Raw genomic sequence first — 11,934 nt, forward strand, 5'->3', positions numbered from 1 at the left:
TAAGAATTTAAACTAGAAAATTATTTTTGGTTGTTTTTCAAATGATATAAAAGGCCTAGGGCTATGACTTTCACCTAGGTGTTTTCTTAATGGGTTGTAATCCTTAAGGCTTGTTTTACCAAAATCCGACCTCAACTCGACCCTCAAATCTTCAATTTACCTCAAGAGGGTTTTCTAAATTTTCTAACTTAATTCACCCATTAAATGTTAAAAACAACCATGAATTCGGGTAATTTAACCAATATTGAGTTAAGAACACTTACCCCGTTGTTTTTTCTGAAAATCTCCCAAATATCGCCTCAATCCGAGCTCCAAATCGATAAAAATGGAAGTCCCATTTTCAGAACTTAAACTCTCTGCCCAGTCATTTGCTCTACGCGATCGCAAAGCATAATTTTTCCACTGCCTAGAAAAGACCCCTCGCGATCGCGGTTGCCTTCACGCGATCGTGATGCACAAGATCCCAGCTCTATGCGATTGCATCCCTCTTCATGCGATCGCATAGAGCAAACGCGTGGCTGAGCTTCCTCTCAAGTTCCCCTATGCGAACGCGGCCTCTCCCACGTGTTCCCGTAGCACAGACTGGCCCAACCTACGCAATCGCGGTTGACCTCACGCGATCGTGAAGAACAAAATCAACATTGCCTCAACAAGCCTACGCGATCGCGGGTGCCTTCACGTGATCACACTGAACAAATCTCACCTCTGCTCAAACAAGCCTATGTGATCGCGTACCTTCTCACGCGATCGCATAGAAGGAAACCAGTGACAGAAAATCCGCATTCTTTAGCAGTTTACCAAGTCCAAAAATGATCCGTTAACCTCCCGAAACTCACCCCCACCCCCCGGGACTTCAACCAAACATACCATCAAGTCCCAAAATATTATACAAACTTAGTTGAACCCTCAAATCATCCGAAACAACGCTAAAACCGTGAATCATACCCCAATTCAAGCCTAATGAACTTTGAAGCTTCCAATTTCTACAAACGATGCCGGAACCTATCAAATCAAGTCCGATTGACCTCAAATTTTGCACACAAGCCATAAACGACATAACAGACCTATTAAAATTTTCAGAATAGGATTTCGACCCCGATATCAAAAAGTCAACCCCCGTTCAAACTTTTCAAAAATTCGACTTTCTCCATTTCAAACCTAATTCCTCTACGGACCTCCCAATAATTTTCAAATACGCTTCTAAGTCCAAAATCACCATATGGAGCTATTGGAATCATCAGAATTTAATTCCGAGGTCGTTTATATATAAGTCAATATCCAATCAACTTTTTCAACTTAAGTTTTTAACTAAGAGACTAAGTGTCTCATTTCACTCCGAAATCCTTCCGGACCCGAACCATCTAATTCGGTAAGTCATAAAAGGACTGTAAAGCATAAATTGAGCAGTAAATGGGGGACTAGAGTTATAATACTCAAAATAACCGATCGGATCGTTACACACTATTAAGAGCATGCAGGATGTCGTACTTCCAAATATTTGGTTTGTAGTTAGCATTTCATCGTTAAAGGATGATTCAGTCTTTATTTGGTTACAAAAGACAACTTGCTGCTCACCTGTTATTTTAAAAAAATGTGCAACGGGTCCTAGATAGTTGTAATATAGTACTACTGTACGAGAGAAGAACAGAAATGTAATGGACCATGTCGATTACAGTGACGATTTATATAAACGATTAAATCAAAAGAAATTTGAGCCACACCAAGATATATTTCTAAGTATCCTCAACTTTTCTCCTGAAGTAGTCACGTCAATATGAATTGTGGTTTGAAATCCATACCTCCCGTTTGTCTATAAATTTTGGGAATTTGTTTTTTAAATTTTTTTTGAAATCATTGTTTGTTTGTTCATGGAATATGATTAATTTGAAAAAATTGAATTTCTTTTTCAAGTTCCCAAAATCTAGTTTAGAGCAGTTGTCGGGTGAAATTTTTTCTTCTACTCACAAAATTTTAACTTTTTTCAAATAAAATGCATGTTCAAATACAATTTCAACAACAACAACCCAATATGATTTCACAAGTGGAGAGGGTAGGGTAGTGTGTACGCAGATCTTACCCCTACCCTGGAGGGGTAGAGAGCCTGTTTCCGATAGATTCTAGGCTCAAGAGGACGAAACGATATAATATATCGGCCAGAAAGATATTACCCGCAACCTAAGAACCAGAAAAATAGATGAAAAAAGTAATAACAATAATTAACCAGTAACAATGGCAAGGTACTAGGAAAACAGAGCTGAAAAATATTATGAACAGAGTATGAACTGCTAGCAGTCTAAAACAAGACACTATCAGACTAGCCTCATACACCCAGTATGTAGTAGAAAAATAGTTAACTACCTTCTAACATCCAACCCTAATGCTGGACTTCCACACCTTATCAAGGGTCATGTCCTCAGTTTTATAATTAAATATCTATAAATATATTTATGAATTTTTAAATAAATATATAGGATCTTGAACGCAAAAGGCTTTTGGGTCACTTTTGAAACAGTAAATTCCAAGCCAAATCTGCCTCTATATTTAATTGTAGCCTCAGCCCATTCACCATCTTAATTATTATTTATATTGTTTAATACAAAATTAAATGTTTTGTTGGGCTAACCTTTACATAAATAGTCGATCGGACTCACTGTATATATATATATATATATATATATATATATTATATTATATTATACACTAATTATACATGATTATGCATATATTATATATGCATTATACATATACGTACTATACATACCCGAATATTTTTAATTTGAACGATTGCGTGGGCGGCTATTACACGAATTCTTCTTAATTTTTACCCTTCTCAATTTTTTCCTCTTTCTTCAACTAAAGGTCCTTTCGCGGACATCCCATAAAGTTCTTCAACTCAAGTCAATAACTGTTCACGTATTTCTTAAAGAAATATTAATTGATTTTTATTTGTAATTCTTCTCTTGACAAATTACTAGTATGTCTAATCATCATGAATATGAATAGGCCAAGATTATTACAGAAATTATGTAATAGGATGAACCAAGTCCGCCAATATTTGAGATTTAATGGCGGTCCGGGGTTGATATTCAATATCGTACTCGTTGACCTGCTGATCTCCACGATCTATTTGGCCAATCGTCCCGAGAGATCTGGTTTATGCATTATATTTTGCAATGGGTGCGCCAATTTTCCTAGGTGAGGATACCTAGTTTCGGCCTCACCTAGAGTCCTGCTAACATAGTAAATTGGAAATTGCGTACCTTGCTATTCCCGGACCAGAACTCCACTTACCACAATCTCCGATACTGCCAAGTACAAGTATAATTATTCGCCTGTCTTCAGCGTGTGAAGCAACGGTGGGCTCGATAGATACTGCTTGAGTCCCTCCAAGGCCCGTTGGCACTCCGGGGTCCATGAGAAGTTATTATTCTTCTTCTTCAATAGTGAGAATAATCAATGGATCTTATCGGAGGAGCTCGAAATGAATCTCCCCAGGGCGGCTATGCGTCCGGTTAATCTTTGCACGGCCTTCACGTTGTCCACAACCGTGATATCTTCGATAGTTTTGATCTTGTCGGGGTTGATCTTGATTCCCCGGTTTGATACCATGAATTCGAGGAATTTACCTGATCCAACCCTAAACGCACATTTCTCTGAGTTCAGCTTCATATTGTATTTCTTCAATATGTTGAAGGTTTCGTGCAAATGTTTTAAATGGTCCTCTGCTCGCAGGGACCATTAACCAACATATCGTCAATGTAAATCTCCATTGATTTTCCTATTTGTTCCTCGAACATCCGATTTACTAGGTGTTGGTTAGTGGCACCGGCATTTTTTAATCCGAATGGCATCACGTTATAGCAGTATGTGCCATATTTAGTGATGAATGAGGTTTTTTCCTGATCACCCTAGTTCATCCATATTTGGTTGTACCCGGAGTAGGCATCGAGAAACCTGAGGATATGATCATGCGATCGATGAAAACATATTTGGTTGTGGCATCGATCATGCGATCGATGTTGGGCAAAAGGAAGGAGTCCTTGGGACATGCCTTATTCACATCCTTATAGTCTACACACATTCTTAATTTATTCCCTTTTTAGGGACTACCACTACGTTTGCTAACCAATTCGTGTATTTAACCTCCCGAATGGACCCTATTTTAAGGATTTTTGATACCTCGTCCTTGATGAAAATATGTTTGACCTCGGACTGGGGCCTCCTCTTCTGCTTGACCGGGTGGAACTCCAGGTCCAGTCTTAGCTTGTGATTGGTTATCTCCGGCAGGATCCATGACATATCAAAGTGGGACCAAGCGAAACAATCTTCGTTAGCTATAAGAAATTGAATGAGTTTTTTCCTGAGCTCTGGGCTAAACCCCGTGCCCAGGTATAACTTTCGATCGGGCAAATGTTCGGTTAGTATGACTTGTTTCAGTTCCTCAACCGTTGATTTTGTAGCATCAGAATGATCTGGGGACTCTGTAGTCCTCGTCCTCGCCTACTCTTCGTTCCTTCGATTCCGTCGAGGCTAGTATCGGTGATTGCTATTTGTCCCCGTCTTTGACCATTTGTTTCAGATCCTCCTATGTCAAGAGTGTGGATGTCAAGATCACCTCATTGATTGCAAACATCTCCTTGGCGACCTATTGTTCCCCATAAACTATTTGGACTCCTCCGGGTGTTAGGAATTTCAGCACCTGGTGCAGTGTCGAGGATACTGCTCTCATGTTGTGAATCCATGGCCTCCCGAGCAAAGCGTTGTATCTCATATCCCCTTCTATTACATAGAACTCGGCTTTCTGCACAGTTCCGGCAACGTTCACCGGTAATGTTATTTCCCCATTAGTGGTCTCGCATACCATGTTGAACCCGTTCAGGACTTGGACCGGAGGTACGATATGATCTTGTAGGATGAGTTGTTCCACGACACTTGATCTGATGATGTTGGCTGAGCTACGTGGATCAATTAACACACGCTTAATTCGAGATTATTTACGAGTACCAATATTACCAGTGCGTCGTTGTGGAGCTGCACGATCCCTTCAACGTCTTCGTCATTGAAAGAAAAGGTTCCTTCCGGTACGTAATCCCGAGTCCATTTTTCCTTGTGATGGATACTTTGGTGCGTTTCAGCATCGTACCCTAGAGAATATCGACTCCATCGATAATTATGTTAATGACGTACTAAGGCTCTTCCTGCTCAATCTGCTTATTAGAATCCCTGTTCCTGAAGTGGTTCTTGGCCCAATCACTCAGGAACTCTCGGAGATGCCCGTTGTTGAAAACATGGGCTAACTCTTCTCTTAATTTTCGGCAGTCTTTCGTTCTGTGGCCATGAGTGCCATGATATTTTCACATTAGGCTGGGATCCATTTGGGATAGATATGACTATAAAGGTCTAGGCCATTTGATATCTTTGATGCGTCCGATGTCAGATACAATAGCAGCGGCATCGATGTTAAAGTTGTACTCTGATATCTCAGTGCTTCTTTAGGCCCGACGGGCTTGTCGAAGCTGTTTTTGCTCATGAGTTCCTGGTTGCTTTGACCTCGATCACTACTCCTTTCATTTCTCATAGAGTTCTGCGTAGACCCACTATTTCTTCGGTCTCCATTGTACGACTAATATTGTTCCCTGTTTGATCTCGGTTCAAGATCGATGCCTCTCTTGACTCTGTCGATGGTTTTGACGGTATACACGGACCCAGAAATAGCCCCAAGTTGATCATCTTGGACCCTAATTTTCGATTGATACCAGTTATGGATATCGGCCCAAGTGACAACTGGATATTCTACCAAGTTTTGCTTCAACTACTGTGAAGACAACTAGCTCCGAATGTTGAGTCTTTGGGTAAGAGCCTGTCCCAATCATCAGCGATCGGTGGCAGGTCCATCCATTCCATTTGAAACCGGGACACGAACGGTGACAGGTCAATCTCATTATCCTTCTATTTTACTTTGAAAAGGTCTGACTTCCTGGTCTCGACCTTGATAGCCCCGGCATGTGCTTTCATGAAAGAATCTGCAAGCATAGTAAATGAGTCAATAGAACTAGGAGGTAAGTTGTGATACCATATCATAGCTCCTTTTGACAGGGTCTCTCCGATCTTTTTCAACAAGATAGACTCGATCTCATCATCGTCCAAGTCGTTCCCTTTGATGGAACACGTGTAGCAGGTGACATGCTCGTTTGGGTCGGTCGTTCCATTGTACTTAGGGATCTCGGGCATGCGGAACTTCTTAGGGATCGGCTTTGGATCTGCGCTTGGAGGAAAAGGTTTTTGCACGAACTTCTTGGAATCCAGTCCTTTCAATATCGACGGCGCGTCTGAGATTTGGTCGACCCTGTAATTGTAGGTTTCTACCTTTTTGTCATTAGCTTTGATTTCCTTCTCCCCTGATTCTACCCATTTTTTCAGTTCCTCGAGCATCTTTATGATCTCGAGGTTAGTCCCCGAATCATTTTCATTCGAACATTCTGCGACCGGTTCATCCCTGCGGGTGAATTCTCGGGACGTATTAGATTCAATTTTAGTGGGTGCACGACTTTAGTTCTGTAACTAAGCTATCTACGCCTATTGAGCATGTAACATTTCGAAGATCATCCATCCCGTCTCCTCCAATATTTTGTGTATTTTGATCTGCCGATCATGCTCCACCATGGATGCTATTCTCGGGGTCGGTAGACATATTTGTGTTGATAGCCACATGCGAGTTAGCGTCAATGGGGTCCGCAATCGGAATTCTGATGGGATCAACGGGCGGTACCTCGTTATTGGCACTATGTTGTTATTTTCGTCGTGATGGCCGGACTCATTGTCAACGTGTATAGGTACTGACTGAGAGTTTGACATTTTATGCTTTAATGTGAAATTAAAGATACTTCAAAGAATAAGTGTAAAGTAGTGTGTGTTATGGAGATTTGTATCAAATAACCACTATTATTCTTAGCCTCACGGTGGGCGCCAAACTGTTTACCCTCAAAATCGGATAACAATTGAATTTATAAGTGCGTTAAAGGATACGTGGATTAACTTGACATAAAATGATAAATTAGATTGCAATTGAAATAAATAATGATAAAGTAAATGCAAACCACACGAATTAGACAATTTGAGCCTTGGAAGGTTAGCCACCCTCAAGCCGAATGCACTTCGATCGGTATCAAGACATAGAAGAATAAGAGCTTAAAGAGAATAATAATAATATTGTATTGCTTTGGAATGTGTGTTACAATGTGTTAAATGAATTATCAGACCCTCTTTATATAGTATAGAAATCCTACTTTAGGTACAATTCTATAAAAGGTAAAAAATCTCTTGATTTGCTGATTGTCGGTTCTTTATTGATATGTGCCGAGATTTCTGCCGTAATATCCGACCGCTTATGGATATTTCGGTCTTCTGTTATGCTAACAATGTTTCTTTGAGCTCATTCAGGGCTAAGATCGATTCCGGGATCACGATCTCGATATTCTCGAAGGCAGGCATTCCAACCTCGGGTTCTAACCCGATGGGACTTGGGGTCGATCTTCAGTCATTTATTGCTATGTTCCGAACCTGACCTACCATGTCGTAGGCGAGCTTGATTTTGACCGTATACACTGCTCACTTGTTATTTTTACAAAAATGTGCAACAGGTCCTAGATGGCTATAATATAGTACTACTGTACGAGAAAACATAAATATAATGGACCATGTCGATTACAGTAACGATTTATATAGACGAGTCAGTATATAAGTCTTAATCAAAAGAAATTTGAGCCACACAATGATATATTTCTAAGTATCCTCAACTTCTCTCCTGAAGTAGTCACGTCAATATGAATTGTAGTTTGAAATCCATAGCTCCCATTCGTCCATAGATTTTGGCAATTTTCTTTTTAATATTTTTTTTTGAAAACATTGTTTATTTGTTCATGGAATATGATTAATTTGAAAAAAATAATTTTTTTTTCAAGTTTCCAAAATCTCGTTTAGAGCAGTTGTCAGGTGAAATTGTTTCTTCTACTCACAAAACTTTAACTTTTTTCAAATAAAATTCATGTTCAAACACAATTTCAACAACAACAACCCAATATAATCTCACAAGTGGAGAGGGTAAGATAGTGTGTACGCAGATCTTACCACTACCCTGGAGGGGTAGAGAGGCTGTTTCCGATAGATCCTCGGCTCTAGAAGACAAAAAGAGACAATATATCGGCCAGAAAGATATTTTTCGCAACCTAAGAACCAGAAAAATAGATGTAAAAAGTAATAACAATAATTAACAAGTAACAATGGTAAGATACTAGAAAAACGAAGCGGAAAATTAATATGAACACAATATGAACTACTAGCAGCCTAAGATAAGACATTATCACACTAGCCTCATACACTCGGTATGTAGTGGAAAAGTAATCAATTGCCTTCTAACCTTCAACCTTAATGCTAGACTTTCACACATTTCTATCAAGGGTCATGTCCTCAGTTTTATAATTAAATATCTATAAATATATGTATGGATTTTTTAACAAATTTATAGGATCTTGAGCTCAAAAGGCTATTGGGTCACTTTTGAAACCGTAGATTACAAGCTAGATCCGCCTCTAAATTTAATTGTAGCCTCGGCCCAATCACCATCTTAATTATTAGTTATATTGGCCAATGTAAAATTAAAGGTTTTGTTGCACTAACTTTTACATAAATAGTCGGTCGGGTTTACTGATTATTTTTCTTAGCCAATATATATAGATTATATACTAATTATATATGATTATGCATATATTAGATATGCATTTTACATATACGTACTATACATCTCCTGACTATTTTTAATTTAAACGGTTGCCTGGGCGGCTATTTACATGAATTCTTCTTAATTTTTACCCTTCTTAATTTTTTTCTCTTTCTTCAACTAAAGGTCCTTTCGCGGACATCCCATAAAGTTCTTCAACTCAAGTTAATAACTGTTTTCACGTATTTCTTAAAGAAATGCTAATTGATTTTTATTTGTAATTCTTCTCTTGATAAATTACAAGTATGTCTGATCATCATGAATATGAATAGGCCAAGATTATTACAGAAATTATGTAATAGGATGAACCAAGTTGAAGAGGACTTGATCTCGAGTTCCACCATCTTGAACACCAAATCCATCTCCAAATTGGTACATGACATGTGCCATTCATGCTTCATTTACTACATGCTTGACAAGTTTTCGATGTGATGTAGAAAGAGTATTAAAATGATAATTGATCTTTTTCCACGAATCCAAAATTATGCTTTCGATATGCTCTCGGGCTACTTCCTCTGATACATTTTCTTGTTGCATGTAACATAAAATTGATGAAGCAACATCACCTCTCTCTAGCTCCGTCTACATGAAAGAAATATTATAAAAATTAAGAACAGGCCAAATGGGGAAATGGGGGTAATCATTAGAATGGAAAGCACAAAAAAAGAGAGGTGAAAGCTTGAGGTTTTACCACTAAGGTACCCTGATCATTGCAAAGTCGAATTACAACCGAAGTGTGGTAAATAATTTCATGGCAATCTTCGTATAAATCAAGAGTTTCTTTTGTTATTTTATTTGTTAGACCAAAAATCACATGTAAGGAAAGCAAATGGCCTGACGATGAGATACACCCATTATCAAGGTACTCTTCAAGTGTTGGTATATGACCTTTGTGATACCACGTTGCTTCCAACAGCAAAGCTTTGCAAAAGTTGACCCACTGAATTATTGAAACAATATCAGAAGACTTTCGTAAGACATGCATGAAAAGAGACATGTAAAAGATGTAATGAACACAGGTTAGACAACAAGAAAATGAAAGACGTGACTACAGCCTGTAAGTCTACGGGGTAAGTTTTTTCTTTTCTTTTTTTAATAACCCCCAAATGACACTACAGGGTAAGTTTCGCTTTTAATTACAGCTTCATTTTTGAGGTGAGACAAATTGGCTTTTTTGGGATGGAGGGAGTATATATGTAAATAAGCAACATGATAATACATCTAGTATGAATGCATGCAGTAACCTAGAACCCATATATATATATATATATATATATATATATATATATATATATATATATATATATATATATATATATATATATATATATTGGAACCAAGTTGCTTTAGCTTAGGTTACGTTATGGGAAAATTTGGATGATGGATTTTATTTAAATAGAGTATCATTTATCTCCTGAAACAACTGATGCCATTAGTTTTTAGCATAGGAGAAAAGGAGTTCGGCACATATATTTCTCATGCTTCCATGTCGAGGCTCAGGGGCAACTCCTACAGCACAAAAGAAGCTTTCCACAATGGAAAGATTCCTTGTAAAGCTCAAATCTTCAACTATGGAAAGATTCCTCCACCATCTGTTAAATTCACAAGAAATTATTTTCATATAAAAACAAGAAGAAAGTGATTCTCATTTGACATGTTTTAAGTACCTTAATACGTGTTTGAGATCCTTTTGGTGCGTGGCTTGAACTATATTGAAGTTAAGTTTTGCCAACTTGAGCAACATTGGATTTGTGTTGTTGCATTCAAGTTCTCGAGCACAGATATGTTTTCACTCTCCATGCCACTGGAAAACTCAAGCTATTGCTCAAATTATATTCCTTATTAGTAAATGTGTAATCTGATTTAGATACAAGGCTCTTGAGGTTTTTTGTTGTGAACAATCGTGTGTCGTCTAGTAAGTTTTCACCTTCCATGTTCATATACGACCCTTCCAAAACCTCCAACAATGTTTTCACATCTGAGACTTTCAGCTTTCCTTTGCCATCGAAGAAGTCCTTTAACATATCTGTAGTACAACAATAAAAACAACATGAAATTAAATAAGAAAGACATTATATTGCTTTTTAGGCCTCAAAAATTAGGTCAAACTTACAATTATTTATATATTATATATAATTCATATATATTTTATTTACAGTATTAAAGATTAAATTTACCTCCTTAATTAGCACATATCATTAATTAGCATATTTACCTCCTTTAGATTATGGATTCATTTTCCTCTTCCAACAATTTTACTTTCCAATTTCAATTATGTTTTTCTAAATCAGATATTTCTCTTTATCCGACCTGTTTAATTTATTTCTTAATTAGAAATTAAATCCTCTGCCTAACGAATACAATATATGATTTTTACTAAATAAAGTTAAAGCACTTTATTAAGATAATTTGGTTTAGACCTCTAATGCTATTGAGCCGCCCCTGTCTACATAGTCTAAATCCTAGCTGTGCCACTGTTATTAATTAACTTATTGATAACCTTGTGAAGCATGGTGGCCATGTTCCCTGAGAAGCCTGAAGTAACAACTGAGTCCAAGTTTGTCAATGCTGTCTATAAGCTCTAGCAGGTCCAGTGGACTAATAGTACTGTTTGAAAACGTGCAACTAACTTCCTCTTTTAGCTTCTCAGCCTCAACTTTGTACTTCTCTTCCTGCAGGAGCGATTATTAAAAGTATTTCGAACATGAACATTAATTAAGAGATAAAAGTTGTTAAATACTCACAGAATATTCACTTGTAAGAGTAAGTAGATGATCATATTTCCAAATGTTTGGTTTATAGGTACAAATCTTCCTTTCAGGCAGACTTTGCTTTTTAATAGTACTATGAAGTTTATTAGTCTGCATAGTGGAAAAAAGGGACACAATATTGGGACACAATATTGGAATAATAGAGGTGGAGAAGATACAGGAATAATTGTGGAGACCTTTCATAACTTCTAAGAGCTTATATAGTAAACTGACTGATTAATTTCATGTAGCAGTTTGATTGAATACGTCACGTCTTTCTATTACCATTTGTTCATCATGTTCTCAGATCTAAACTTTCGTATAAAGTGAAAGAAACCCTTAGTCGTGAGTATTTTTTCTACTTAATTCTTCTTCTTCATCATCTTCTAATTTTTTCTTAGCCAAGGG

General features: G+C 37.6%; 1 pseudogene; it reads right to left on the minus strand.

Moving 5' to 3' along the window:
• Positions 1–8,959: 8,959 nt before the first annotated feature.
• Positions 8,960–11,710, minus strand: LOC107795220 (alpha-farnesene synthase-like; annotated as a pseudogene).
• Between the last annotated feature and the right edge of the window lie 224 nt (positions 11,711–11,934).

This window comes from Nicotiana tabacum, unplaced genomic scaffold (assembly GCF_000715075.1).
Source record: "Nicotiana tabacum cultivar K326 unplaced genomic scaffold, ASM71507v2 Un00006, whole genome shotgun sequence".
Taxonomy (NCBI): Eukaryota; Viridiplantae; Streptophyta; class Magnoliopsida; order Solanales; family Solanaceae; genus Nicotiana; species Nicotiana tabacum.